The sequence below is a fragment of the Ambystoma mexicanum genome, chromosome 3q, assembly GCF_040938575.1.
Source record: "Ambystoma mexicanum isolate Mex_15411 chromosome 3q, UKY_AmexF1_1, whole genome shotgun sequence".
Lineage (NCBI taxonomy): Eukaryota > Metazoa > Chordata > Amphibia > Caudata > Ambystomatidae > Ambystoma > Ambystoma mexicanum.
This window is the reverse complement of record NC_090926.1, coordinates 169764094-169791653: the sequence shown is the minus strand read 5'-3', so window position 1 is coordinate 169791653 and position 27560 is coordinate 169764094. Positions and strand designations below refer to the sequence as shown.

General features: G+C 45.6%; 1 protein-coding gene across 7 annotated transcripts in view; it reads left to right on the top strand.

The window, feature by feature from the left end:
• Nucleotides 1–27560, top strand: part of SCN8A (sodium voltage-gated channel alpha subunit 8) — a 1610732-nt gene that overhangs the window by 994244 nt on the left and 588928 nt on the right. The window lies entirely within an intron of this gene.

Sequence of the window (27560 nt, the reverse complement as noted above, 5' to 3'; positions counted from 1 at the left end):
CAATGAGGAGGCCGGCAGGCTTGGCCGGCACTCCTCACAAGGCCCACTCCTGACCACCACTTTCCACCACAGCACGCCGCGTGCCCGGGTGCCTGTTTGTATCCCACCCCCTGCCCTTGGTCACCAGTATGCCTGATTGTATCCCACCCCCTCCCTTTCGGTCGCTAGTATGCCTGATTGTATCCCACCCCCTCCCCATGGTCGCATGAGGGTTGTCGGTTTGTATGCCCTCATGGACCTGATGCCTGGTACGTGTGCAGCTGTCGCTTTATATCATGATCATTGATCAGTGCCATTGCACTTCGATCAGAACCACTCATTTGTTTATACCAGTCACCCTGTAATATGGAGCTGGCACAGTGCTATGTCGAGTTTTGACCCTGTTTTAGTATGCAGATTGCCAACATGTAAAAGCGGCAGGCTCCATGTATTTGACCTCAAACTATGACCCCGTATATGCGTGTAGTTGCCGCCATGCACGTGGTCACTGACTTTGACCCTGCATCTAATTTGTAGTTGCCGCCATGCAACATGTGGCTGGCACCATGTATTTGCTCACAGATTATGTATACGTGTGTAACTGCCGACATGATATGATATGATATGATATGGTATTTGTAACGCGCCTATACACGAGTGTTTCAAGGCGCGACGAGGCAGGGAGGGGGGGAAACAAGGGGAAGACAGACAAACGATCCTACTAGGCCAGGTGTCATTCAGATCGCGCAAGTGCAGAGGTAATGGGAAAAAGGAGAAGTGCAGGGGGAGGAGGTGGGGGGGAAAGTGCAATACAGGGTAAGTAGCGTAATAAAATAATAAATAATAAATAAAAGGGCCAGCTGGTGGCAAGTGCGAGGTAAGTGCAGAGCAAGTGCTGGGAAGGCGGCTGTAGGGATGCAGTGACAGTCCCGCAGTGCAGGGGGAGCCAGGGAGGCAGTGCAAGTGGAGAGTGGCTGGGCCCTGGGCCGAGGTCACAGAGTGGCCCAGATGCAGGTTAAGTGCAGACTTCGAAGGGGAGTTAAGCAGGTTTAGCAGGGGAGAGGGAGAGAGAAGGCAGAAGCGAAGAGGAAGGTTTTGAGGTGCTTCCGGAACCGGAGATGGTTCTCCTCAAGTTTCAGGGAGGCAGGAAGGCTGTTCCAGAGGGAGGCCCCTGCTGCGGAGAGAGATCTGCCCCCAGCTCGTTGCTTCGAGAAGCGGCTGACCATGAGAGAGTTGGAGACGGATGAGCGAAGGGCTCGTGAAGGCAGATATTTAGGAAGAGAGAGTTGAAGGTATTGTGGCCCCAGGCCCCAGAAGGCCTTGTGGACAATGCAGAGGGTTTTGAACTTAATCCTCGCAGCCACTGGGAGCCAGTGAAGAGATTTCAGTCCTGGAGAGATACGGTCCCTGGGCTTGAGGCCAAGGACAAGTCTCGCAGTTCTGTTCTGGATAAGTTGCAGAGGGCGGAGAGTGGAGGCAGGCAGATTAAGATAGAGGCTATTACAGTAGTCCAGCCTTGAGAGAACCAGGGCTCGGGAGACAGTGAGCTTCTGGGGGAAGGAGAGGAAGGGAAGAATACCTCTGAGGAGGTGCAGCTGGTAATGTGACTTCTTAGAGACGTCGGAAATATGAGGAGAGAAGGAGAGTGTGGAGTCGAAGATGACCCCGAGGTTTTTAGCTTTGCAGGTAGTGGCAGGAAGGTGGCCAAGGGAGGCCGGCCAGAGAGCTGCAGGAAAGGAGGGAGTGGGTGTGCCGATGAGTAGAATCTCAGTCTTACTGGCGTTAAGGCAGAGGTCATTGGCGGCACACCATTCCTGGATAGTAGACAGACAGTCGGAGATGAGGGAAGGAGAGGAGGAGGCCGAGGGTAGCCTGAAAATGAGCTGGGTATCGTCCGCATAGCACTGAAAGTGGGGGCAGAGAGCGGCGATGCGGTGGGCAAGGAGTGCCAGATACTGATTGAAGAGCCAGGGAGAGAGGTTGGATCCCTGGGGGACACCACAGGTGGAGAAAAAGATGTCAGAGAGGAAGGAGCCCATTTGGACCTGGGAGGGTCGACCAGAAAGGAAAGAGGTCAGCCATGCAATATTTGGCCGGCACCATGTACCAGCCTTCATTTTATTAATATTTTAACTCTAAGCACTTTTGTATTTCTCACTGTAACCCTCAAGAAAAAGCTTCTTGGCACCCCAGAGTTTTGTGCGCTATATAAGAATAATAAATAAAATCAGATAACGTTCTTTCGATTGGATGTTCCTCCCATGTATTCCTCATCGCCCCTTCCAGCCTACCCCGCCGTACAATTTACGTGTTCTTACACTTTACGCTTTCTTGGGGCCTACGGTCTAGGGGATTCTTGGTAATTCGTATTTGAGTGGGGGGGTGACAGAACTGAAGCCAACAGGCGCTGCGTGTGCTACTTATACTGATGATGACGTTTACAGTCGAACGGAGGCCCTCGAGGGACATCGACTCGACGAGGGAGCACACAAAATTCCAAAGCAGCTGAAGCTGGCGAGATAATTATCATAAGATGAGGAATGCGTGGGAGGAACACCCAATCGAAAGAATGTTACATGGGGTAAGTAACTTGTTCAACTGAGGCACTTAAGACATCCTTACCCCACTAAAATGCATCATATTGGAAAGAAGACTGTAGGTTAGTCCCCATCTAAGAAAGCAAAGAAACTTTACTATTCCCAATGAGTCAGTAAGGCCACTCAGCCAAAGAAAGAACTCAAATCATTAATTAAATGAGTAACCCCACATATGGCAGCCTAGGGACGTCCCTAACCCAGAAAATGTGCGAAGAGATCACCAACCACTTAAGAAATAATGTATCAAGCATACAGCAGGCAATCAACGCAGCAGTAAGGAATGAAAAACAACCATCATCCTGCACCTTTCCAATAAGACTGAAACAACTATCTGAACTGGACTTCAAAATATCGGTTAATCAAAGCAACAAAGCCGGCTTTGTAATGGGCAATATGGATATCCACAAGTGATCCCCATCAAGGAAACGTCACTACTCTTATTTTTTTGTAAACTGATGAAAACGCCCTTACTAAAGTATACAATCCAAAACGTACCGACTAACATAAAAGCTGGGTCCAAATATATGGACGGAGGTTGTGTATGCAAAACCAGTGCTCCTCAAAGCGTCAGGCTTCACTAATGTAAAGTGCTAGGTTGCAATGAACAAAATGGCGATTCAAATTTGAAATTGCCATTGCAAATCACACACTTTGCAATCTCTTGCAAGTACAAGGTAGCTTGAGTAGAAAGTAAGTTTTGAATCTTCTTTTGTAGCTTACATAGAAATGTATAAATGATTGCCATCCACTTGTGCAGGGCACAAGCCAAGAGTAAATGGGAGGTGATTGGACCCTATTTTGCTTTTATATTTAAAGATTTAAGATGGGACTTTTTCCTCTAGGATAAACAGGGATTCCTCCAGAGAAGCAGATTGGGCAAGAGCACAGGAAATGTGACTGAATCTTCCAAGATGGTCCAAACTCTCAGAAGGCATTTTGCTTTGGGGCCCTTGCTCACTTCCACAGAATTTCAATCAACTGACACTTCTCCCACCTAACTTAAGGATTTGATTTAATTGAATGTACTTACAATGTGCATATCCCATTGGAACCAGACAGGGAACCCTGCATCTATCCACTGATGTCAAAGAGAGAAGCGTGAAATACATTTAGGAGCTCATTTTGGAAGTCCCTGTAGCATAAATGGAGGCGCTAGACGCAATGAAGCTTCTCATAACACCTCCATTCACGCTGCAGGGAATTTTAATTGTTTTTGAAGGCGGAGGATAGGGGCGTAACGAGAGTTACAGTATTGCCACACATTTGCCCTCTTCCTTTAATAACAACATGGTGTTACGCCAGCATGTGATTGTTATGCTTGCATGAAACCAATGATATTCTATGGAAACCGCCTGCAATTGTCACTATTCACAGTTGAAGGCAAAGTATGTCAAATACTTTTTAAACGTTGAACATTCTGACGTGGATCAGAAGTCTAAATGCTGTCACAAAGACAGATGCCGACCCCTTGCAACAAACCTATTAGTTAGTGAACAGGTTGGGCGCTGCCAAATACTCTTTGACATCACCTCCGTTTTTTGGCGAATCACTGAATATACCAAGGAGAAGACTGCATTTTCAATTCCAGAATGCTTTTCCTGGTTTGGGTTAATTAATTTTAGATTGACAAATACAACTGCTACTTTTCAAAGGCCGGTGAACCATGCTTTGAATTGGCTAAATTAACTCTGTCCAGTATATTTAGATGGTATTGCTATAGATGTATATGAGAGAGAGAGAGAGAGAGAGAGAGAGAGAGAGAGAGAGAGAGAGAGAGAGAGATTTTGAGGAACTTGAGAAATTGGACGTGTCTGTAAATGGCCTCGGGTAGGAGTGCAGGGTTGCTGGTTGTTTTGCCTTTTAAGGTTTTATGTGGGATTCTGTTATGTGAGAAACCAGAGGGTGTCTCACCCACTAGTCCCCGTGATTTATCTCTCAGGTGGCCAGGGCACAGCCATCGCCTTTGGATCAGACCCTGGGGGTGGACCATTGCGGGAGAATCACCTTGGTGAGGGGTCTTTGAGGAGTGGGGGTGAGATAGCCGATGGTGAGACGTGGTATTCCACCTTATTTTGTTTATCCAACCCATCCTATGTTTTAGAATGCTATCCCAATCCCAATCCCTCGCCCCCCCCTTTTTGCACAAACACTGGGCCGAGGAAGAGGATGGCTGAGAGTAACCAGACTAACTCTCTCACATCGTACTGGACATGTCCTGTTAATCGGGTCAGGCACTTTAGACTAAGTGCATACACCTGATACCAGTTAACTCTCCTCACTCAAATAAAAGGCAGAACTCAAGGACCCGCTCTGAGAAAGGCGAAACACAAGTACGAGCAGAACTTCCGGGACGAAGGCAAACCTACTGAAGCAGAGGGACGGACTAAGGAGCGAGAGCAGCGCGTCGAAAACACCACGAGTTCCCTACCGGAGGTCGTTGCCTCCGACCACGTAAAACACGTGGATAAGGCCAGATCCCACAAGTGAAGACTGCCTTGTTTTTCAAGGACGCCAGCGACTCTTCCGGGTGAACGGCAGAGTTGGGGAGGCGAGGCCAAGCCTGTGGTACTAACCTTGACTCGTGAATTAGGAATCGCAAAACTAAGAAAAAGACGCAACCTGAAAGACCGGTGTGTGTAAGTTTGAAATAGCAACATTTGATCACAACTGAAGGCTGCAAGCGTGTGAGTGAGGCACAAGGAAAGGCAGACCTGTGAATGAACTTTGAAGTAAAAGATAGCTGCAAAATCAGCGATACTAAGTAACGGAGTGGTCTGGCGAAGGGAAGTAGCCCACTCTAAAGTCTCGGTGAAAAGTAAATTGTTTGGATGGATGAACGAAAGAACAGCAAAAGTGAAATGACAAGGTTTAACTCCTAGAGAAGGGGAGAGTGAAAGCTGAACTGTAAACTTTGAGTCAAAGTGTCTGAAAGGTAAACCACGCACATTCGAAAGTCTTTGACATCCGAAAGTGGTCCAAGCTCCACAGAAGGAGACCCAAAGTGAGAGGTCTGAGTCTGGCTGCGTAGGACCTACGAGAACTGTGTGGTGAAAAGTCTGAGCCAACAGAGGGGGAACTTTTGTGAACTTTTGGTGAAACATTATTTTGAAGTCGAGACAAGAAACTTAAAACTTGGAAGGTCAGATGGGCCTCGATCCACGTTCTGGAATTGTTTATTGTATTGAAGCCGAGCCAGAGTGTGTCATCCTGCCTGCAGGGACAGCCTTACTCCATGAGATCTAACGTGGGGAGGAGAGCTGGTTCAATCACCTTCATTCATTTGGACACCTTTTCCTTTTTGCATACATTTCTGCTTTTTACACTTTTTTGTACAAGAGATAGGGCAGGCATCCGGTTTTGTTAGCATAGGCCATTTTGATTTGACAGACTCCACTAGGACTGTATTATTTATTATTTGATGGTCGTTGCTACTCCGCTCTTGTAGGGCAGAATAGGAGTTTCTCCAACCCCAAAAATGTCAATAAAGGTTTAACAAATTGTACCCATTTTGTCAGAGTCATACTTGTGATACCACGCCTCCCCTGCAAATAGAATACTGCATCATTCTGAAGAGGATTTCATGAGTCAGTTGAGATGGGGAATTTGGTCATAAGTGTGGTTGCCTACAGGTGGTGCCAATAAAGTTCCTCTTACCTTCATCACTGCATCCACATGATAACAGCCTAAGACCTACTCCCACCTTCCTCCAACTAACCGACTGCCCTCTGACATTTCCTACCACCTTTCACTACACACACAAATCCCCCACAGAAGGACACCACAAGCCTAGACATTAGCACATCGGCACTTACCAACCCATGACTAATCTCTCCTCTTTAGCCCGGTCGCACTCTCCCATATCAGCGGCAAACCAGACTCAAAGCATTGTAGTCCATCAGACCTTGTGCTCTTGCCTATGGGTAATATACTCACAAGTTTCTTCCGCCAAACTCATAGAAAGCACATTGGCCCTCAGGAACCGGGTATTTCTTACCTGCACTCATCTACACTATCTGTCTTTCCCACTGTCCCACTTATGAACCCCAAACAGTGGCAGAGAGGCGCCGTACATGCCCACTTAACTTACATAATTTTAGTTCCACATGGGATGAACATATTTCACATCTTATGATAGTGCTGCTGGCTGTTCATAGAGTCATCACAATAAGTAATTGATCAGGATTCAGTGGTTTACCTTGGTCATGTGCATAGGATTCAGCACCTCCCTGGTAAAGTGCAGACTGTGCAAGAGGGTGAGAGCACAACTACTCAAACTCACTCTGTATTACAGAAATGTCATGGCTGACTATGGGGCCATAGCATGACCCAAGCACCACCCACACTACCATGGCTTCACAAAAACTCAATAAAAAGGTGGTTTGTTATGAAGAATGTTGAAAGGTCTTTGAAAGCCTGAAGTAAGCATCTATGCTGACAAGACAATTTGTAGTCCAAACAGATGCTTTGGAATCGGGTATAGATGCAGTCATGTCTCAGTTGGGTGAGAAGGATGATGAATCCCTGTGTATTTCTTCATCAACCAGCTCAAGGGTCTAGAGCTAAGGTAGCTAACTGTAGGACATTTTTTTTCTATCGAGTGGTCATTGAAGTTTTATACTCTGGTAGGGTCTAGTTTCACCATCTGAAATGACCACATACGCCTGAAGTGGCTGGACAAGGTGGTCCATAAGCCTTCAAAGACTTGACTTTACCATAGAGCAGAGGCCAGGGTCCAAACATTGCATTGCTGATGATCTGTCCAGGAAGTGGAACAGTCTGCAAAAGGAAATCTATCCAGTGATGAATTAGATTCCCCTGTCATCAGTCGGCGGACGGTGATGGAGCAAGTGTTTTGAAATATTTTTCTTTTTGCACTTTCCCATCTACTTCAGTTGGACCCCCAGGCCATCTGCTGACAATTTTGAGACCCTCAACTAACTGAATTTGAGGAGTGCAGTCTCCCAAAACTCACTTCGTAAGGGGGGCACAGGTCAGTCCCTAAGGCTACCATTGCAATAGGACCCTGTGCCCCATTTATGTCTATTGCAGTACTATTGCCTCACTTAAGGAAGTAGCACAGTAAAACTGTTTTCCTAATTTTTCTATTATTTTGTATTATTGTTATTTTTCACATAGGGAGTGAAGCCCATTAAGGTTTTGTCAATTATACCTTTTTTTTTATACATTTCTAGGGGCACTCCTGCACATTTTATTTTGTACCGCATAGCAGACATTATGTGCACTACAGTGCTCAAAATAGCTTGCCATGCATTTTAAATCCAATCTTTGTTCTTGACTGTCCTTTTGGCTGTCTTCCTGCAGACTGCCTGAACGCACCTCCTGGACCTTGTTTGAGGCCAGGGCTGTACCTGACTTGGCTGTGTATGATTGGACAGCCGCCCAGAGTTTGAAAACACAGATTCTGTGTTTTGGGGTTCCCCATCCCATGATTTTGTATATCTGGAGTGGACCTGTGACCATTCTTCAGTTGACTGGAGCCAGGAATGGGAAGCACGAGAGTTCCCAGAAGGGTGCTGGAAGACTGCTTCTGGGACAATCATTGCCCAGGCCATCTACTGCACAGTGAAGCGCTGCTCTTCTGTCAACGAGCCAAACCTTCCAAGGTATCACCCTCCATTGAATTGTTGGGCCTAATCAGTGAAAATACCTGAATCACTGAGGTCATCCTCCTGGAGCTCTGAAGAGTCATGGGCCTGTAGCTGATCTCACGCAGTCATGGGCATTGAAACTTAGTGTGTCCTGCTGGTGTGCTCTGGACATTGCTGCTTTGCTCCTCCTTACCTCTATCAAGAAGAAAACTACTCTGCTGGAGCCTTTCCTCTATTGGAGATCTTTGAACAACTTTTGAAGCTGTCTAAATTAGCCTTAACTGACCTACTTATTTTGAACTTTGTGGAATATTTGTTCATAGGTTAATCATTGGACTCATTAAATTTAGCTAGCTACTGTAAATTGATACTGCCTTGCAAATTTTACGACCTGTGATCTGTGTACCATATTTTCCCCCACCTAAGGTTAAATTGTAACAGTATGTACCTTTACACTGTGTAAATACTAAAGTGTGGTATGTGTCCACCATTTCAGACCCCAAACTGTGATTGCATGTGTGTATATATTCGTTTACTTACCTTTTAGTCCTTTGACTTAATGGACCTCCATTCATGGATAAATAAGGATATTTCATAATTACTTAAATAGATAACATAATGCTTGATAATCTCTTGCATTTGTTAATTGTATTTTTGACCATTACCTTGATCTTCTTCATCTAAGCCTTACTGTTTAACCTTGTTACTGTGAACAGTCAGAAATGAGAGCCAGATACATAGTTGTAATGTTTTCAACATCAGACATCTTTAATAAACATAAGATGAAAGCCTATCCTAAAGAGAGTTTACTTACCTAAAAACTAAAACTAAAAATCAGTCTGTCTCGTGAAAGATATAAAGTGTCATTGTGTCCATAACATACTACCCTGACCCTAACACTAAAATGAACACTAAAAGTTCAAGGAAATCTATCTTTCTTATATTTGGCAAAAAGTGTTCACAACTTAGGCAAGTAGACAAATCCAACTGAAACAGTCTTTTCCAAGGAAGAGTCCTTGGATCCAGGGGTTGAGTTCCCTTTCCCTGGAGTATTTAACTGTTTCTTAAGGTTGTCAAATCTCTCTTTCAAACATCTTTGTAAGGATAGCAAACGTGACTCTTTCAAACAGTTCCTTTAGGATGGTAAAAGTATCTCTGATGTACTTCTTTACTATTTACTTTGCAAAACAACTATGTTTCTTTAGACAACTTTAATGGGCCGCCTGGTATAGTCCCCTGCCAGGAATCCTTGATCCCCTGGTATACTCTCCTGCCAGTGATGTTTCCACACTTTATACAACTTAACTGCACCTCCTGGTATACTTTCCTTCCAAGAAACCCTTCCTGGGTCTTAGAGATCCCCAGCTGTACGTTCCTGTCAGTTATCTTGCCTAACAAATGGTCACTGTCTGGTGTGTTTTTGACCAGGACTACTTCTTGTGTTCCTTGTCTTTTAATTCAACACAGTTGTTATTTCACTGTACTTTCTTCTTTGTTGGCTTGAGGTGCTACTTGTTCCAACTTTTCCCACACTGACATCTCATGTTTGGGGATTTGTTCAAGTTCTGCCTTTCTATATCTTTGTTACTATTCATTTTCTTGGGGTAATACTTACTTAAATTTTCCGCACGTTCATAGTTCATGTATGGGGACTTGTTCAAGTTCTAACTTTATATTTCACTGGGTTGGTGTTCACATATCTTTGTTCATATGCCTGTGGGTATGTCCCGGGGTCCCCAATGGCTCTGGGCAGACACATTGGTGAATTGAAGCGTTCCCGACCTGTGGCATGTTGCTGCAGTGAAGCTCCCTCTCTGGGACAGCCTCCCTTGCGATGCGGACCTCCTTTCAGCTCTCCGGCAGCTCTGCTTTCACCTGCCACTACGACTGCTGCTCCTTTGAACAACTGCGCTCCCAGTAGCTCCAATGTTGCTGCTGGCTCTTCGGCGATTCTCTCTCCGGTGCCTGCAGTGTCCCTACTGGCCTCGCGCCACAAAGTTATATAAAGTTTGCGAGCGGTGGAGTGGAAGTGCCTGCTTCTCCCAGCCCGGTCCTTCCCTAAACTGCTGTGTGCTTCGACTATGCTTCTCTCGTCTCCGCTTCCTTCCTCTCCAGCTCTCTTGTTTTGAAAGCGGACACTGTTTTTAAATGTCCCGCTCACTCTGACCTCCCCGAAACTAGTCTGCATGTTTAACTTTGTGTTTCTCTTGATCCACATTAACTCCTCCTTCCTCTTCCTCATTTCAGTACCCGAGTCTTTCTGGGAGTTAGAGTTCATAGTTTCTGTGACTTCCAATGTGATATGGTTCAGAACTTCTGTTCAGAGAATCATTAGAGACAGGAGATGTTAAAGGTGTATTATGTGTTGTTACTGAAATGGCAGTATGCCATCAGAAATGTATGTATCGTAGGCTTTTCTTCAGAAGGGGGGGGGCATACTAAGTCTCTCCCAATGGAGTCCCTACCTACTCCCGTCAGGTCACTCCCACATGATCCCCCCTCATAGTACCACCCCCAGGGTCAGGATCAGGTAGCAGCTGCCATTCCTTGGCCATGTGGGAGAAGACCATCACCGGGGAATCAGTGATGACTCCCCAGGATTCATCACATTACCAAGTTAGTTTGATTAGACTTTTGTGCTCAATCTTGGCAGCTACACTAAAATTAGCTTTGGAAAACGACACACCAGTAGTGTTTCTGAAAAACCACCTAACAAAAGGGCATTGAATCCCTACTGGAAACCTATCTCCAGCCTTGTGCAAGGGCATGTGAACTAGAAAACGCTCTTCAAGTATTCATTGATGGAAAATCACTCTTTTAATAGTCTGAAGCTAGGATACAAGCATTACCACATTTAAAAAGAAATCCTTCTCTTTTTTGTTGTTATCCCCATAGGCCTGAGTCTTCAGGAAATCCTATAAGGTAGAGGAAGTGATGCAAAGAGTAAGTTAAAAATGTCAGGCTGCTTCTTCCTGTCCAACTGCTCTCTGGTTCTTTCCTCTATAAATCAGGGTCTCCTCTGAAATTTCCTTCCTTTCAGCACCCCAGCACTTTCTGACAACTTCTTCAGCCCTCCGCACATGGGCATTCGTTTTTTTTTTTTTTTTTACTTGGACCTACAAAGTTGTACTTGGGTGTAGCTGTGCTAACGTTATCTTCTGCAAAGAGAGCAATAAACCCTTGAATCTGTGGTGCTGAGTAGTAGGCAATATAGTCCATGAGTCATTTAACTGCATATTTGGGATTGGCCTTAATTTATATTCACTGCATACCACACAAATCTATCTTTGTTGAGCTATTGTTTTATTATTTGATTAATCCATTCTCAAACGGGTATAAATTGAAAAAGTCACTGTGTGTTAACATGAAAAACAGCTTCACATTTTTCATAGGCACATCTTTAAAAAATGTAATGCAAAAGTAATAACTGTTTTCTGTACACACTACAGATACATCCTTTGGGGGGATGTTGCTATAGCCTGCTATACCACCCAAAATGATATGCCTATGTGTCATTGTGCCATTCTCTGCAGCATGGTTTGTGGCGTAGTGTTATTTATAACATATAACTTATTTATAGTATATAGTATATACTTTGTATATACTAGGTTAGGTAGCTATGTGGCCTAACTACTGCTATCATGCAAAATAATTGATGCACAGCAGAAAGTACTAATGAGTTTCTTATATATGGGTGCTAGTGATTCAGGTACACACCCTAGTTTCCGACAGGCCCACAAGGAAAGAAACCAGTAAAATCACTTGGAGTAGGGCGCTTTCAGATGGTGAGGCTGATTAGCAGACCTGGCTTTGATGCAGAATCCATTTAAATGGGCTTCTGAAAATCCATGGGGTTTTCTGTTACAGAGGTCGATCACAATGTTTAGACGGATCCACCTGCCCAATTTACCTGCATTACTACTGTGCCCCGCCTGTTTCATGCCCCACTTCTCCTTCCTATACCCTCATCCTTTTCTTCCTTACCAGATTTTAGAGTAAGTAATTCAGCATGTACCTTTTGACGCACCAAAAAAATCCAGTACAAAAATAAACCTTGGACTGATCTTGCTCCCATTTGTAGACATCTGTGAGGGCCATAGATGATTTTTTTCTGTGTAAACCTGACAGATGTTCCTCATACACTGTCACTTGATGTGTGGCAGTCCCCCTCCAAATGTTCTGTGACTTTCTGGACAACGTTATAGAATGTGTTTCGCCTTGTCTATGGAATAACATGTGCTGTCTGTACCAGCACATATATTTTTAAACCATCTTTAAGAAGGCTTGCAGGTCTTTCTTTACTGCCCTCAGCACTATAACATTGTAATTTCTCTCCTGTCACAGACCACAGGCCCCTGGTTAATAGAGAGGACAGGTGTGCCACCTGAAATAAAACACCCTCGAGTGAGGGGACTGTTACAGTTGCCACATACGTCTGCAGTTGGTTTAGGTTTTATGATTTTGGTCCACTACACCAGAGGTTGGCGTATATTACTGAAGCTCTTCCTGCTCCGTCCTGCAGAAAGGTATTGGGTGAATACATCAAAGATGAGGCTCAGAAATGCTGTGGATTGTGACATTTTATGAACAGAAAAATCGTCCCACCACGCAAATGCTTGAAACTCTGCAGACACTGGTTTGGTGCTCTTGTTGCGATGTCTATGGCAGCTCCTAAGAATTGTGTGCTGTTTTAAGGCACAAACGAAGACCTATCTGTTTAGGCCAAGAAGATTGAAACGGCAAAGATATTGCTTGACATCCATGAAGCTGTCCCAGAACTGGGATTGAAAACGTTATCTGCACAGGGGCACTGCCATCTTATCCAAGAGCTTGGCAAGCACTGAGTTTGGAATGCAGACAGAGAGGCCAGACTTTAAACTGCCAGTGTTAGTCTGCCTTTAGGAACCTGAGATACTGATGAAGCTTGAAATTATTGGTGATGTGGAAGCAGGTATCCCGCAGAACAAAGGAGCACAGAAAATCCCATTCTTAGATATGCAGGATTATATCCGTGCCGGAATGTTTGGCATCTGACGGATTGGTTGAGGAATCAGACGTCCATGATTGGTCTCATGCCTTTTGAGGGCTTTACTAGGAAGTATTTGGTTTACACTCCTTGACACTACTGCTCCTTGGGAGCATATTCCACTTTGTCTTCATGGACCATGTCAGGTCATCTGTGGTCCCTGAAAGAAAGACTAGAATGTTAATTTCTTGGTTAAGCTTAAGAAGCACACAGGTACGTACACAAATAAACCATTTGAAAAATGCACACATTAAAGTAAGACACTAAAAGGTAAATCAGACAATATATACACACATACATTCACAGCTTGGTGTCCAAAAATTGGTCACATTGCACACTTAAGAATTCACCAAATTTCAATAGCAACAGAGGAAATAAACCGAGGGGGGGATGTTGTTGAATGATATGCCATAGGCCTTACGTTGTAAGGCACCACCACTCAATACTAAGCTTAGCCAAGTCCAAGGCCTATCCTAAGAACGGAGTTCACCAAAGTTTTATTTCAGTAACCAGGTTTTGGCTAGTTTGAACAGTTGATCACAGTTCTTCCATAGGAGCAATATGGATTTGCAGGGATGATAGTACCAGAGGCTAAGTCCAGCTTCTCTTTAAGGAAAGGGGACGCTACCTGTCCATGTCATCCAGGATGACACAAGACAGGATACCCAGGCTGAGGTTCCACCACCAAAAGCCATGCCTAGGTTAGGACCATGCAGGTTAGGACTTGCCACCTTTTTAGAATGAATGGGGAGCAGAGGGATGTCAAAACTGTTGAGCAACCCAGCCCTTTGAGCACTGATCAAGACGGACAACATGTGGTAAGTTAAGGTAGTTGGGGACAACTGCTCTCATCGTTGGTTCAGGTGTTGGACGTTCAGGAGTCACAGGATCATGGTGGACCTCGAATGACAACCGACAGCTGGGTCTGGAAATCTGGTGCTAGTGGACGATTAGTGACCTTTTGGAAATAGATCACGATCAGGCTGGACTTGGCTGTAGTTGAAAGGAGACCTCTGTAATGACGCCCAAGACACTGGGTGCCCCCTAGAGCACCTCTGGCATGACACACATTTAGATTGATACCACAGACTTGGGCTCCACCAGGCCTCCCTTTTTTTGGCATAGGGCAGCAAGAGCAGGGCAGCGCTGGCCCCAGGCTCACTGCACAATTCACAACATCAGGTTACAGGAGAAGTCCCTACTTCGGATTATGTGCTCCAGATACAGAACCACAGCTCCTCAGATTTGCTAGACTACCTCAACAATGCAGGACTCTGAACTGGTTAGCCCACCAATTCAAGGAAGGGAGGCACAGTGGAAGGTCCCACCTGTGGCTTGAAGTGCAGAGCTTCGCCTTGCGGTGGAGTGCTTGGCCTGTTTCCAGCAGCAGCCCTCTGGGGTTCCTCTGTGGCCTCTTCGCATACTTGACTTATGTGCTTGACTGCGGCTCTTCTCCACATCCACTTTGAATGTTCCCAAACCTGGGCTGGCGGGGGGATATGCTAGATTCAAATTTCAGGTATATCCATGACCTCACCTATCACCTAGGTTCCTGGATGTGGATTGGGGCCGTCTGCAGCCCCATGCCCCCTAAAACAATTCCTAGCACACAGGGATTAGTTCCTGGGCACTGGCCAGAGGCTGCATTGAAGATGCCCTTATACAGCCATATCTTACCCATGTTCAGGTAGACAAAGGGGACAGTGTCGCACAAAGGCAGGGCTTCAAATAACATGGTCAGCCATTTTCAGCACTGTATGCTGCCATACAATACAAATAAAACCCTGCACTGGAGTGCATCCGAACATGTACAAATAAAGGAACCACTGCCACCAGCCTCTCTGGGCTTTGCTTCGTATGGAAAAAACATCCATGCTCCAAAAATAATGGGAAACAAGGCCTCCCTCCCTACACTATTCTCCTTAAGTGAGGGAATACAGCTATAATAGAGTTAAATGGGCAAACGAGATCCCTGCATGGATATCCTCACGGCTGAACAGGTGCCCCCAATATTAAACTAGTTAAGCCAGCAGTATGATTTAAAAAGACTTTACTCCAACAAATCATGTCAGGGTCACCACATAGTCTGTAAATATGCATGAGGCTCCTTTGCAGAAGATGGCAAAGCTGCAGAAAGAAAGATTTCATAACACAAATTATCAGTCAATACCAGTCTGCCGTAGCTCAATCCCTAATCTACAAACTAGTTTTCTACAAAGTTTAAAGTAAGTAACTCAGATCAGGTTACTTTGGGGAGATTAAATAATACGTTCTCCCATAGGGAATACAGGGGCTCAATGCAGTGGATGGTACTAGAGTCTGTGACCAAATTCACACAAAGCAAGATTATCTGCAGGGAAAGACTTCATGTCCAATGTTATCCAATAAGGGGTAGGGGATTTCAAAACATCTAAGCAAACCAGGTCCTCGTACAGCAATCAAAGCAAACAATGACTTAAGTCAGTGCACTTGTGGGCACATTAGTTTCTAGCATTGAAGGTCCAGGCATTTCAGGTGCAGTGTGTTCTTCACATGACCACTTTGACAGCTGGGTTTAGCGATTTGGCAGTGCTGGTCTCTGGCTGCAACCTAACAGTTCTGAAGATAATCAGGATGGGATCAGGTTGAAAATGTAGAACATCTGCTTGCCCTTCCATGATGTTGGAAGACCCACAGGATGCCACAGGCCTGATTAGCATTTGGAGACACCCTGCATAGGGTATCTAGGATTTTTTCTTTTTTTTAGCAGCTGCTTTTAATATTTGTAGAATTGTGCTTACTACCTTTTTGTTTTTAAATTCTGATTATGCATTACTCATTGATTTTATCCTTTTTCGGCACTCACGTGTGTAACCTTGCCCTAATTTGCCTCCTTATCTGGGGTAGAGTTTGTTTGCTGATGTAGTGTCTGCATCCCGCTTACAGGGTTTTGAAGCAACATGCCTCGCTTCATCCAGGCCAAAAGAGCTACATTTCCCAGACTGCTTAGTAATTCTCACGCCGTATTAGTTTGCAAACCAGGCATGAGAGCACCGGTGCGAGAACACAAAGTGGTCTGTGGCGGTCCGTGAAGGGCCTGAAGTCGGAAGCTCCCCTTACTCCCCTCTCTATGGGTACTGCAGAAGTCCTGGCTGCTATTTCTGCGGCGAGAACCATCTTCGATAAAAGTAACTCAGTGCTGGACAATCTAACTAAGGTAACCCTACCTGCCAGTAGTGACATGAGCAGTGCTATGGAACAGACTAACTCAAGACCTCTATGTAAACTCCAACCGGAAACCTTCATAGATTCCTCCTATACGAACGTTAACATTCATTCTTTAGATAACTCTCCAACCCCCGCTATGGTAATAGTAGCTTCACCTGTCCTGTTGGTCAGCAGTAGCTCCCTGGAACCTGATTCTAATATTGAAACTGACCAGGACTGTTGCACCTTGTGTCACATGGGATCCCTACTCCAAGGAGAGCTGCCTAATGATCAGGAGAAGTGTAGTCCTCTATTGGCGCTCGGACACAGGAGTTTTGCCCCCAGAACAAAGATCACTTCAGTTTCTGAATTAAAGATAATGATGTTAAATACTAGGTCTCTAGTCAAACACGCAGTTGAAGTAGCTTCCTATATCGTAGAGATGGAAATGGATATTTGTTCTATTACTGAGACCTGGGGTCACGAGGCAGCTGGCCCGTCCTTGTGTCTGGCTATCACAGACGGAAATAGCATGCTTCGAAAGGATTGAACTGTGGGAAGGGGGTCTTGGGCAGCGTTCATTTTTAAATTTCATCTTATATGGGAAGTGAAATGTCAACCTATTGACGGTATAGAGTCAAAATGTGTTGAAATTGGGCTTAATGCCGAGTCCACTATCAATTTCCTTCTGCTCTATAGACTCCCCACAGCATTTATTGAGCCCAAAACCAGATTTATAGAGTTGGGCGACTTCAATCTTTGGCTGGGGCAGGAATCCAATAGTACAGCCATTGATCTGGAGTCCGCCTTGTCCAATCTAGGTTTCATACAGAAGGTCTATGAACCTACCCACTGCAAGGGGCACACCCTTGATTGGGTATCCACTCTCAACATCACTACAACAAATCTTCAAGTACTTGCATGCCCTTGGTCAGGCAATTTTTTGTGCATTTTACGGTGCAATCCGAATTCCCAATTAAAAGAAGCTTGCATAAGCAAGAGTTTCTATCTAACAACCAGAGAAATATAATAATGGAGCGTATCGATCCTCTACTTAAACCAGCTATTGTGACTTTATCAATCTTCGATTCATCAGAAGAGCTATCTAATGCTCTCTCCTCCTCATTTGCTAACATTTCTAACACTCTCGCACCTTTATAAAAGAAGTTTCAGATAGTTGGACATAACAGCAATACTTAGTTTTCGCCAGAACTTAAGAAACTTAAAGCCACCACTCTTGAGTGCTTTTATGCATGGAAAGCTGATCAGTCTCCTTTGACTTTGGTAGCCTACAAAGGGGCAGCCAAAGAATATAACGCCAAAAAAACCACCTTCAATACAAGAATTCATAGTGCTCAATCTGAAGTGAAGGAATTATTTCAAATTCTTAAAGAGCAGGAAACCCTTCATACCCAGGACACTGGCTCTGTGGATAAGGATGCTGCTTGGTGTTCAGCAATTCAAGAAGCCATGCAGGGCAAACCTGGCTAAATCAAGGCCGATATTGCCCAATAAAGAGAGGATCAATCCAAACTATTGGATTGATCCAGTGACACTGTAATTTTAGTGTTTTTTAAACCAACTGATTCATCATTTCAGTTTTACGGCTATAACCATATCTAAATTAGCTAAAATCATAGAACATCTAAAACTAACACTTGTATAGGAGATCCCTGTTCAGCAGTTATCAAATCTTGTCCTCCCATTTTGTTAGACGCTATCTGCAAATTTGTGAATGCCTCTTTCTAAGAAGATTCTGTGCCCTTGGAGCTAAAAAAGGCAGGGATAACGCCCATCTTAAAAAAGCCGGGCTTACCAGATGATATTGCCCTAAACTATAGACCCATCACGAATACCCCTTTCCTGCTTAAGATCTTGGATCTGGTTGCTTACGTCCAAATCTCCACCCATTTTAACACTCATCCAATCCTTAATAAATATCAATCAGGATTTAGGCAGGGATTTGGGGCTGAGCCTGCCCTGTTAGAACTGAAGTCCAGATTAGTAGATTGTATGGATAATGGAAAATCATCTCTCCTGATGCTCTTAGATTTGTCGGCGGCCTTCGACCTGGTGGATCATTCCATCCTGATCACCAGGACGTGGCCAACTTAGAGGTTATAGTGGTGAGGTGGAAGCTCTCGCCACAATCTTGGAATTTGGTGCACCCCAGTGGGAATGTATTTCACCATGCCTATATAACATCTTCACAATCTTTCTTTGCACTTTTAGAGAAAAATGGGATAGCGTTTACAAACTACGATGATGACGCTCAGTGCGTCATCCCACTTACAGGTACTCATGATAAAGATGAACTTCATCTTAATAAAGTATACAACCTTATTGAAAATTGGATGGTACAGAATGCCCTAGCTCCGAATAGAGACAAAACTGAGCTCATGGTTGTTGGCACTCCCAATATGATTAGGAAATTGGGACCTGCGTATGAGAGCTTCTGCTTGGAGGACACCAGAATTGCTGTTCCAAGGAAGGTTAAGATGCTGTGCATCTTCCTTAACCAACATCTTAACATGAAAGCTCATGTCGGCAGTCTTGTTTCATCCTCAGCCTATTATATCAAGCTCTTGGGCCATCTCTGACCCTTTATTTCACAATCCAATGCGGAGACCATTGCTAGGGCTATAGTGGGTACCAAAATAGACGACTGCGGCAGTCTGTTGTATGGTATCAATAAAGGGGACTGTAATCGATTACAGGTTATACAGAACAGCGCAGTACAAGTGGTGTCATGATCTCTGCTTCCAAAAGGTCAGGGTTTTCCCAACTCCCTTGGAAGCAGATCCATAACCCAGGTTCTGAGTGCCAACCAGTCCCAATTGGGACCTTTTGGACCCAGTCCTGGCGCCAGTGGCACCAGGCTCATAAATATGCCCAGTCCCAGCGCTGGAAGCGCCGGGCTCATAATGCTTGGGTGGACTTCTGCAGCAGACCATGCTGCTTACTTGCCTGCCAGTTGAGCCTCTGATCCTCTTCTGTTTGGAACTACTTTTCCTGTTGGGTGGGGCAGGAGCCACTCCCTAGGTTCAGAACACTGGAACTCTTCTGGAAAGCAGGAACTCTTTTCTTACCTAGGCGTGGCTGTTGAAGGAGACACCTAAGCACTACAGGAGGCTATTTAAACCACACCCAATGGATGAATCTTGCTTTGCGTTATTCTGCATCCTCTGCAGCAGAACGCTCATCGTGTCTTCTGCATCTGATCCTGGGCCTAAGGAAAAAGGCTTACCATCCTGAATCCAGTCTTCAGCAACACCTATAAAGACAAGAAAGAACAGGTTAGCATTACGGTCTTCAGTGACAGCTCTTCACTTACCTGGTCCATCGGCTGTCACCAACGCCTCGCGCTGCATTCCGACATCTGAAAGACAAAGGCTTACCTACTCTTTGTGCGCTCCGGAGGTCTTCACACTGCATCCCGGCATCTGAAAGACAAAAGCTTACCAACTCTTCGCACGCTCCGGAGGCCTTCGGCGCTGCATCCCGCATCTGAAAGACAAAACAAGGTGCGTTTAAAGACATTGGGGAACTTTAATACTCGCGTGCCATTACTCCTTTCCACATCTAACCCAGTGGGTATTCCGGCACCCTGCAGCCGCTCCGAACTTGTACCTGCAAAATAAAACGACAGTTAGAGCGCATCGTGAAGCAGGCAACAAGCGCTTACTTACGTGCTTCCAGGCGCTTCTATTCATCACACGGGCTCCATCTTCAACTCACTTCAGCCCGTCATCCACCATCGCCGGAACCCTGCAAAATAAGAGACATCATTACTAAAGACTTTAAAGACATTAGAATTACTTGAAACTTACCGTTCGTGCAGTAAACGACGGACAGCAGTCCTCTGAAGTCAAGAGGCCTGCTCCCCTTATCCAGTGAAGAAACTGGTTACAGCACCCTGCCCTGAGGCAGATGGAGAGCACGGCGTTCACTTACCTAAGGTGAGAGCGTTAACCTTCGGGGTTCTACAGGAGAAGAGAAAGGGAAGAAGAGAGAGACATTCAATAACCCAGTTCATTAATCCCATATTTTCTATCTGCAGACGTCTTACCCTTCGAGTCAGACATACAGTGCACAGAGGTCCAGCCCAAAGAGCCAGCCGTGTGTTACACATCACCTTTGAAGATACGGTATACGCCCAGTCAAGACCGGCGCCTCTACGGGAATCAGGTGAGCGTTACAGAACGCAAAGCCTACCACAAAACTCCCGTCCAGGCGCTATGGAAACCTCGGATACCGACCAACTAGCCCAGTTACTTGGGGAACTAAGGGCAGAAGTGCATGCAGCCCGTCAGGAAACGAACGCTCTAAGAAGGGAACTGATTATTTCCAAGGAGCGAACAGATGATCTCGCTAGACAATTGCTACAGTCACAAGCCGGACAGACCCCGTTACCCGCATCTGGGGGAAATCTTCCTTCTACATCCTCTATGAATCCAGTGCAGATCAACGTACCTGGGAATGTACCTCTGGCTCCGCCCGAACGATTTTCTGGTGACCCAAAGAGGTTTGCAGTATTTATCAATCAGTGCCGGTTGCATTTCTTATGCCGGCCAGCAGCCTTTCCAACTGATCAAGCTAAAGTAGCTTTCGTGCTTTCGTACCTTAGTGGCAATGCGGCAGACTGGTCGATCCCTCTAGTAAATCAAGATGATCCGGTCCTCCATGATTTTCAAGCTTTTCAGCTCAGTATGGAAAAACTGTTCGCAAGACATTCACAGGGGCAGGCCTTGGACAATGAGCTTCTTTCGTTGCGACAAGGTAAGCAAGACCTTTTGGCTTATATTGCGTCTTTCAACAGACTGATAGTGGAAACTCAATGGCCTGAGGACAAAAGGATTACGCTGTTTTATAGAGGTCTACGTGGAGAGCTCAAAGATGTGTTAGCCCAAGTAGTGAATCCCCCACAAGATTGTTCGGACTATATAGACTTAGTCGTTCAAATAGATCACAGACTGCAGAACAGGAAGACGATCGTTCTCAGTTTGAGGCTCGAGTATTTTCCAAACCGCCAACTCCTTGCAAAGGAGTAGACTCCGGGGAACCCATGCAAATAGGGGGTCTGAAAGGTCCTCTAACACAAAAGGAGCGGGAAAGGAGAAAACAGTTGCAATTATGCCTCTATTGCGGAAACTCAGGGCACTTTCTTCGAGACTGTCCGGTGAAACCTGCCAAGAAGGCAGTCAGAGCTGCAGTTACCAAAGTTACAAACTCTGAGCAGGGAAACGACCTCGCCCGACAAGAATAGAGGTCCTCTTGCCGAGCATGAAAACCAGTTCCGTGACCTCGCATTTCGTGATACCTATGGTCCTCATTAGCCCTGATAATCCGGATCGATTACATGCAATTGAAGCTTACGTCGACAGCGGTGCCATCGGCAATTATGTGGATCATGAAATGGTTTTTAGGATGAATCTAACTCTTTGTCCCAAGGCTGTAAAGGACGTCATTACTACGGTGGATGGTACGGAGATAGCCTCCGGGCCAGTAACGCATACCACTCAAGAAGTGACGCTAGTAAGTCAAGATGGACACCATGAGAAGATCGTGTTTGATGTGATCAAGGCCCCTCAGTTTCAGATTATTCTAGGAATACCTTGGTTAGAGAAACACAATCCTCTGATCGATTGGCGAGCAAGAACGGTCCAGTTTCCAGAATGTGTCTCTACTTGTTACCCTCCACCTGGTGTTGCACTGGCAGCAATTTCTTCAGAGACTCCCCAGTTACCTCCCGAATACCTAGAATACCAAGATGTTTTCCGGAAGGATCAGGCAAACTCTCTACCTCCTCATAGGTCTTATGACTGCCAGATAGACCTGATACCTGGATCTACTCCTCCTTGTAGTAGAATGTATGCCCTCACCGAGCCTGAGAACCTTCACCTTCGACAATACCTGGATCAATACCTGGCAAATGGGTTTATTCGTCCTTCCAAGTCCCCTGCTTTTTCAGCTTTGTTCTTCGTTCCAAAAAAGGAAGGCGACCTTAGAACTTGTATAGATTATCGCTCCCTGAACCAGATCACCGTTAAGAATAGATATCCGTTACCTTTGATCCCTGAACTCCTGGACCAAGTCAGAAAAGCATGCATATATACAAAGCTGGATCTTAGAGGAGCTTACCACTTGGTACGAGTAAAAGAGGGCGATGAATGGAAGATGGCCTTCCGCACCAAGTATGGGCTATTTGAATATCAGGTCATGCCCTTCGGACTTTGCAATGCCCCGGCCGCCTTTCAATATTTTATGAACGATGTCCTCAGAGAGCTCATAGATGTGTGTGTTGTTGTTTACATTGACGACATCCTCGTTTATTCTTCATCGGAATCTGAACATTGGAAACACGTGAAAATGGTCCTCGAAAGATTGCGTCAACACAAACTTTTCGCTAAGTTGGAAAAATGTGTTTTCAACGTGACTGAAGTTGAATTCTTGGGATTCATATTATCACCTGGCGGAGTGCGTATGGATTCAAAGAAGGTCGATGCAGTTCTCAAATGGCCATCACCATCCTCCATAAAAGGTGTGCGCAAAGCATGTTAGGCTTCGCTAACTTTTACCGCAGGTTTATCCCCGAATTCTCTCGAATAGTCCAGCCCATCACTGCCTTGTTAAAGAAAAACAAACGTTTTGAATGGTCTACCGAGGCGGAACAAGCTTTCCAGGATTTGAAGACTAAATTTATCTCTGCACCAATCTTAAAACACCCTCGCCCCGAACTCCCCTACATCGTGGAAACTGATGCTTCAAGCCTTGCCATGGGGGCAGTTCTATCACAAAAGGACCCGGTAACCAATCAGTTGCATCCCGTGGCATTTTTGGTCCTGCAAATTCTCGCCTCCTGAAATCAATTACACGATTACTGACAAGGAACTTCTGGCTATCAAGTGTGCCTTTAAGGCTTGGCGGCATTATCTGCTGGGGGCCCGACACACCGTTACTGTGATTACGGATCACCGAAACCTGCAATATTTGAAAACCGCAAAAGCCCAATCCTCTAGACAACTCCGTTGGGCATTATTCTTTGCCGAGTTTGACTTCATAATTACCTATCGACCTGGTACAAAAAACGGTAAAGCTGATGCCCTTTCTCGGATGGGGGTGGAAGAACACTTGATCAACCTTAAACCTGTACCAATCATTCCCGAACAAAGAATTCTGGGTGTAATCGCCACACAATCCATAGAGGAAGTTAAGGATAAAGCCAGGCAACTTGTAACTCCAGCAGACATACAGAATTGGCATCTGCAGGGAAAGGACTTTGCAGTAAAGGACAACTTATTGTATTTCCAAGAACGATTATACCTACCCAGCACAGATTTACAGAAAAAAGTAATCTCTTGTTATCACGATTATTTAATGGAAGGACATCCCGGTATAGCCAAGACCTCAGAAAAGATCAAGCGCTACTTCTGGTGGCCGTCTTGGAAAAAAGATATCAGAGACTTTATAATGTCCTGTGGAGTATGCGCCCAAAACAAGAGTCAAAAGGAAAGACCAGCAGGCCTCTTACGCCCTATTGACATCCCACCTCGCCCTTGGCATACGCTTTCTATGGACTTCATCACTGATCTACCTCCATGCTCCGGATACAATACGATTCTAGTAATCGTGGACTTATTCTCCAAGATGGCGCATTTCATTCCGCTCAAAGGCTTGCCAACAGCAGCAACTCTGGCCCGAGAATTTCTCGAAAACATCGTCCGACTGCACGGTTTTCCTTCGGTTCTAATTTCGGATCGAGGTAGTCAATTTATTTCTCATTTTTGGCGAAGTTGCTGTCGGTCGGCTCAAATTGATGTGAGACTATCGACCAGTCACCACCCTCAGACCGACGGACAAACCGAGAGGACCAATCAAACTCTGGAACAGTATTTACGCTGCATGCTGCAACAAACTGAAAAAACTTGGAAAGACATCCTTTGGATAGCCGAATATGCCTACAATAACTCTGTCCATTCGGGAACTGGGAAAACCCCGTTTTTTCTTTTGTACGGCAGTCACCCTCGAACCTCGGAGTTGGATCCCCTCCAAGATCTTGAAACACCAGCAGTAGACTACCTGCATTCTACAATCACCCAAGCCTTTAAGGAAGCTGTTTCTCACCTTCAAAGGGCTAAAGAACAATACAAGAAAGGAGCAGATCAACATCGGAAGGAAGCCCCTCAATATCAAGTAGGGGATCAAGTCTGGTTATCCACCAAATATCTACCTCTAAAAGGGCCACGAACATTCAACCCAAGATACCTTGGTCCCTATTCCATCACTACCATAGTAAACCCAGTAGCGGTCAAGTTGGACTTACCCCCGCACATGAAGATACATCCGGTCTTCCACGTCTCTCTATTAAAACCCGTGCAACCTCAAACCCGACTAACTAAATCTCCAAAACCTATCCTAGTTGATGGAGAACTCGAGTTTGAAGTCAAAAGCATTCTGGACTCCAAGATCTCCAAATCTAAACTATTTTACCTAATTGACTGGAAAGGCTACGGCCCCCAAGAGAGATCCTGGGAACCTGCTGAATATGTCCATGCTCCTCGCCTAATCAAAAGATTTCACCGAACATTTCCTGACAAGCCAAAACCCCCGGAGAAGCCCGGTTTGGGAGGGGCCTTGAGGGGGGGTACTGTCATGATCTCTGCTTCCAAAAGGTCAGGGTTTTCCCAACTCCCTTGGAAGCAGATCCATAACCCAGGTTCCGAGTGCCAACCAGTCCCAATTGGGACCTTTTGGACCCAGTCCTGGCGCCAGTGGCACCAGGCTCATAAATATGCCCAGTCCCAGCGCTGGAAGCGCCGGGCTCATAATGCTTGGGTGGACTTACCTGCAGCAGACCATGCTGCTTACTTGCCTGCCAGTTGAGCCTCTGATCCTCTTCTGTTTGGAACTACTTTTCCTGTTGGGTGGGGCAGGAGCCACTCCCTAGGTTCAGAACACTGGAACTCTTCTGGAAAGCAGGAACTCTTTTCTTACCTAGGCGTGGCTGTGGAAGGAGTTACCTAAGCACTACAGGAGGCTATTTAAAACACACCCGATGGATGAATCTTGCTTTGCGTTATTCTGCATCCTCTGCAGCAGAACGCTCATCGTGTCTTCTGCATCTGATCCTGGGCCTAAGGAAAAAGGCTTACCATCCTGAATCCAGTCTTCAGCAACACCTATAAAGACAAGAAAGAACAGGTTAGCATTACGGTCTTCAGTGACAGCTCTTCACTTACCTGGTCCATCGGCTGTCACCAACGCCTCGCGCTGCATTCCGACATCTGAAAGACAAAGGCTTACCTACTCTTCGTGCGCTCCAGAGGTCTTCACACTGCATTCCGGCATCTGAAAGACAAAAGCTTACCAACTCTTCGCACGCTCCGGAGGCCTTCGGCGCTGCATCCCGCATCTGAAAGACAAAACAAGGTGCGTTTAAAGACATTGGGGAACTTTAATACTCACGTGCCATTACTCCTTTCCACATCTAACCCAGTGGGTATTCCGGCACCCTGCAGCCGCTCCGAACTTGTACCTGCAAAATAAAACGACAGTTAGAGCGCATCGTGAAGCAGGCAACAAGCGCTTACTTACGTGCTTCCAGGCGCTTCTATTCATCACACGGGCTCCATCTTCAACTCACTTCAGCCCGTCATCCACCATCGCCGGAACCCTGCAAAATAAGAGACATCATTACTAAAGACTTTAAAGACATTAGAATTACTTGAAACTTACCGTTCGTGCAGTAAACGACGGACAGCAGTCCTCTGAAGTCAAGAGGCCTGCTCCCCTTATCCAGTGAAGAAACTGGTTACAGCACCCTGCCCCGAGGCAGATGGAGAGCACGGCGTTCACTTACCTAAGGTGAGAGCGTTAACCTTCGGGGTTCTACAGGAGAAGAGAAAGGGAAGAAGAGAGAGACATTCAATAACCCAGTTCATTAATCCCTTATTTTCTATCTGCAGACGTCTTACCCTTCGAGTCAGACATACAGTGCACAGAGGTCCAGCCCAAAGAGCCAGCCGTGTGTTACACATCACCTTTGAAGATACGGTATACGCCCAGTCAAGACCGGCGCCTCTACGGGAATCAGGTGAGCGTTACAAGTGGTTACTGGTATTGCTTGGAAAGACCATGTCTCTGAGGCTAGACAAGGCTTGCATTGGCTCCCAGTTGAGTCAAGGTTATTATACTGCCTGCTGCTAATTACACACACGTCGAATGGGCAAGATGCCCTCCTACTTACAGTAGCTGCTCAAAGAAAAAACACATGTGAGATCCCATAGGTCCAATAACACGGATCAGCTGGCCCCGCCCAGATGTAACACCATCAAAGCCACAAATGGTATCTTTCAGAATGCGGCCCCACGAGTATGGAATGGACTTTTGCCTGATCTCAGGGGTTTAAAGTCTACTGAACTTTTCAGGAAGAAATTGAAAAATGTGTTATTCAATTGAATCTGCTCTCTCTTCTGAACTTCGTTGTCTAGCCTGGGCTTCATTCTGCCTTGTGTCTTGTCTGTCTTCATTGTTGTCCTGGCGCCCTTAAACCTACGGGTCCATGATTTGCATGATATCAATTATTAAACTAAAGTAAAGTAGGCATAACAACTATGGACACCAGTACACCGGCTCCCGGAGAACTCTTCTTCTTGATGGAGAGCAGTAGCAGCGACATCAGGACCCTAGTAAGAGGATGCACTGAAAGTTTCACAGCACCAGGCTGCATGAGTTCCAGGCAACAGGAGCAGTCCCTACTTCGGATACAATATTGCAGCTGCAGGGTCACAACTATTCAGAACTCTGAAACCACTACCTCAGCGATGCAGGACTTTAAACTGGTTAGGCACACCATTTCAAGAGAGTGCGGTACTGTGGACGGTCGCCCCTGTGGATAGAAGAGGAAAGCTTTGCCTTGCAGTAGATGGCATGGGCAGCAATTGTCTCAGCATCAGTGTTCTCCTGATGCATCTAATCCTTCATATCCTTGGCTACAGTGGTTGACTGAAGAATGGCTCCTGTACCTCCCCAGACATGTGAAATCCTGGGTTGAGAACCACAGCCCACCCATCAGTGGTCCTGCAACATTCATACTATGGCCTATTATGGACAGCCATCTCTGATACATCCGTGACCTCACACAATGACCATGTGGTATATTGG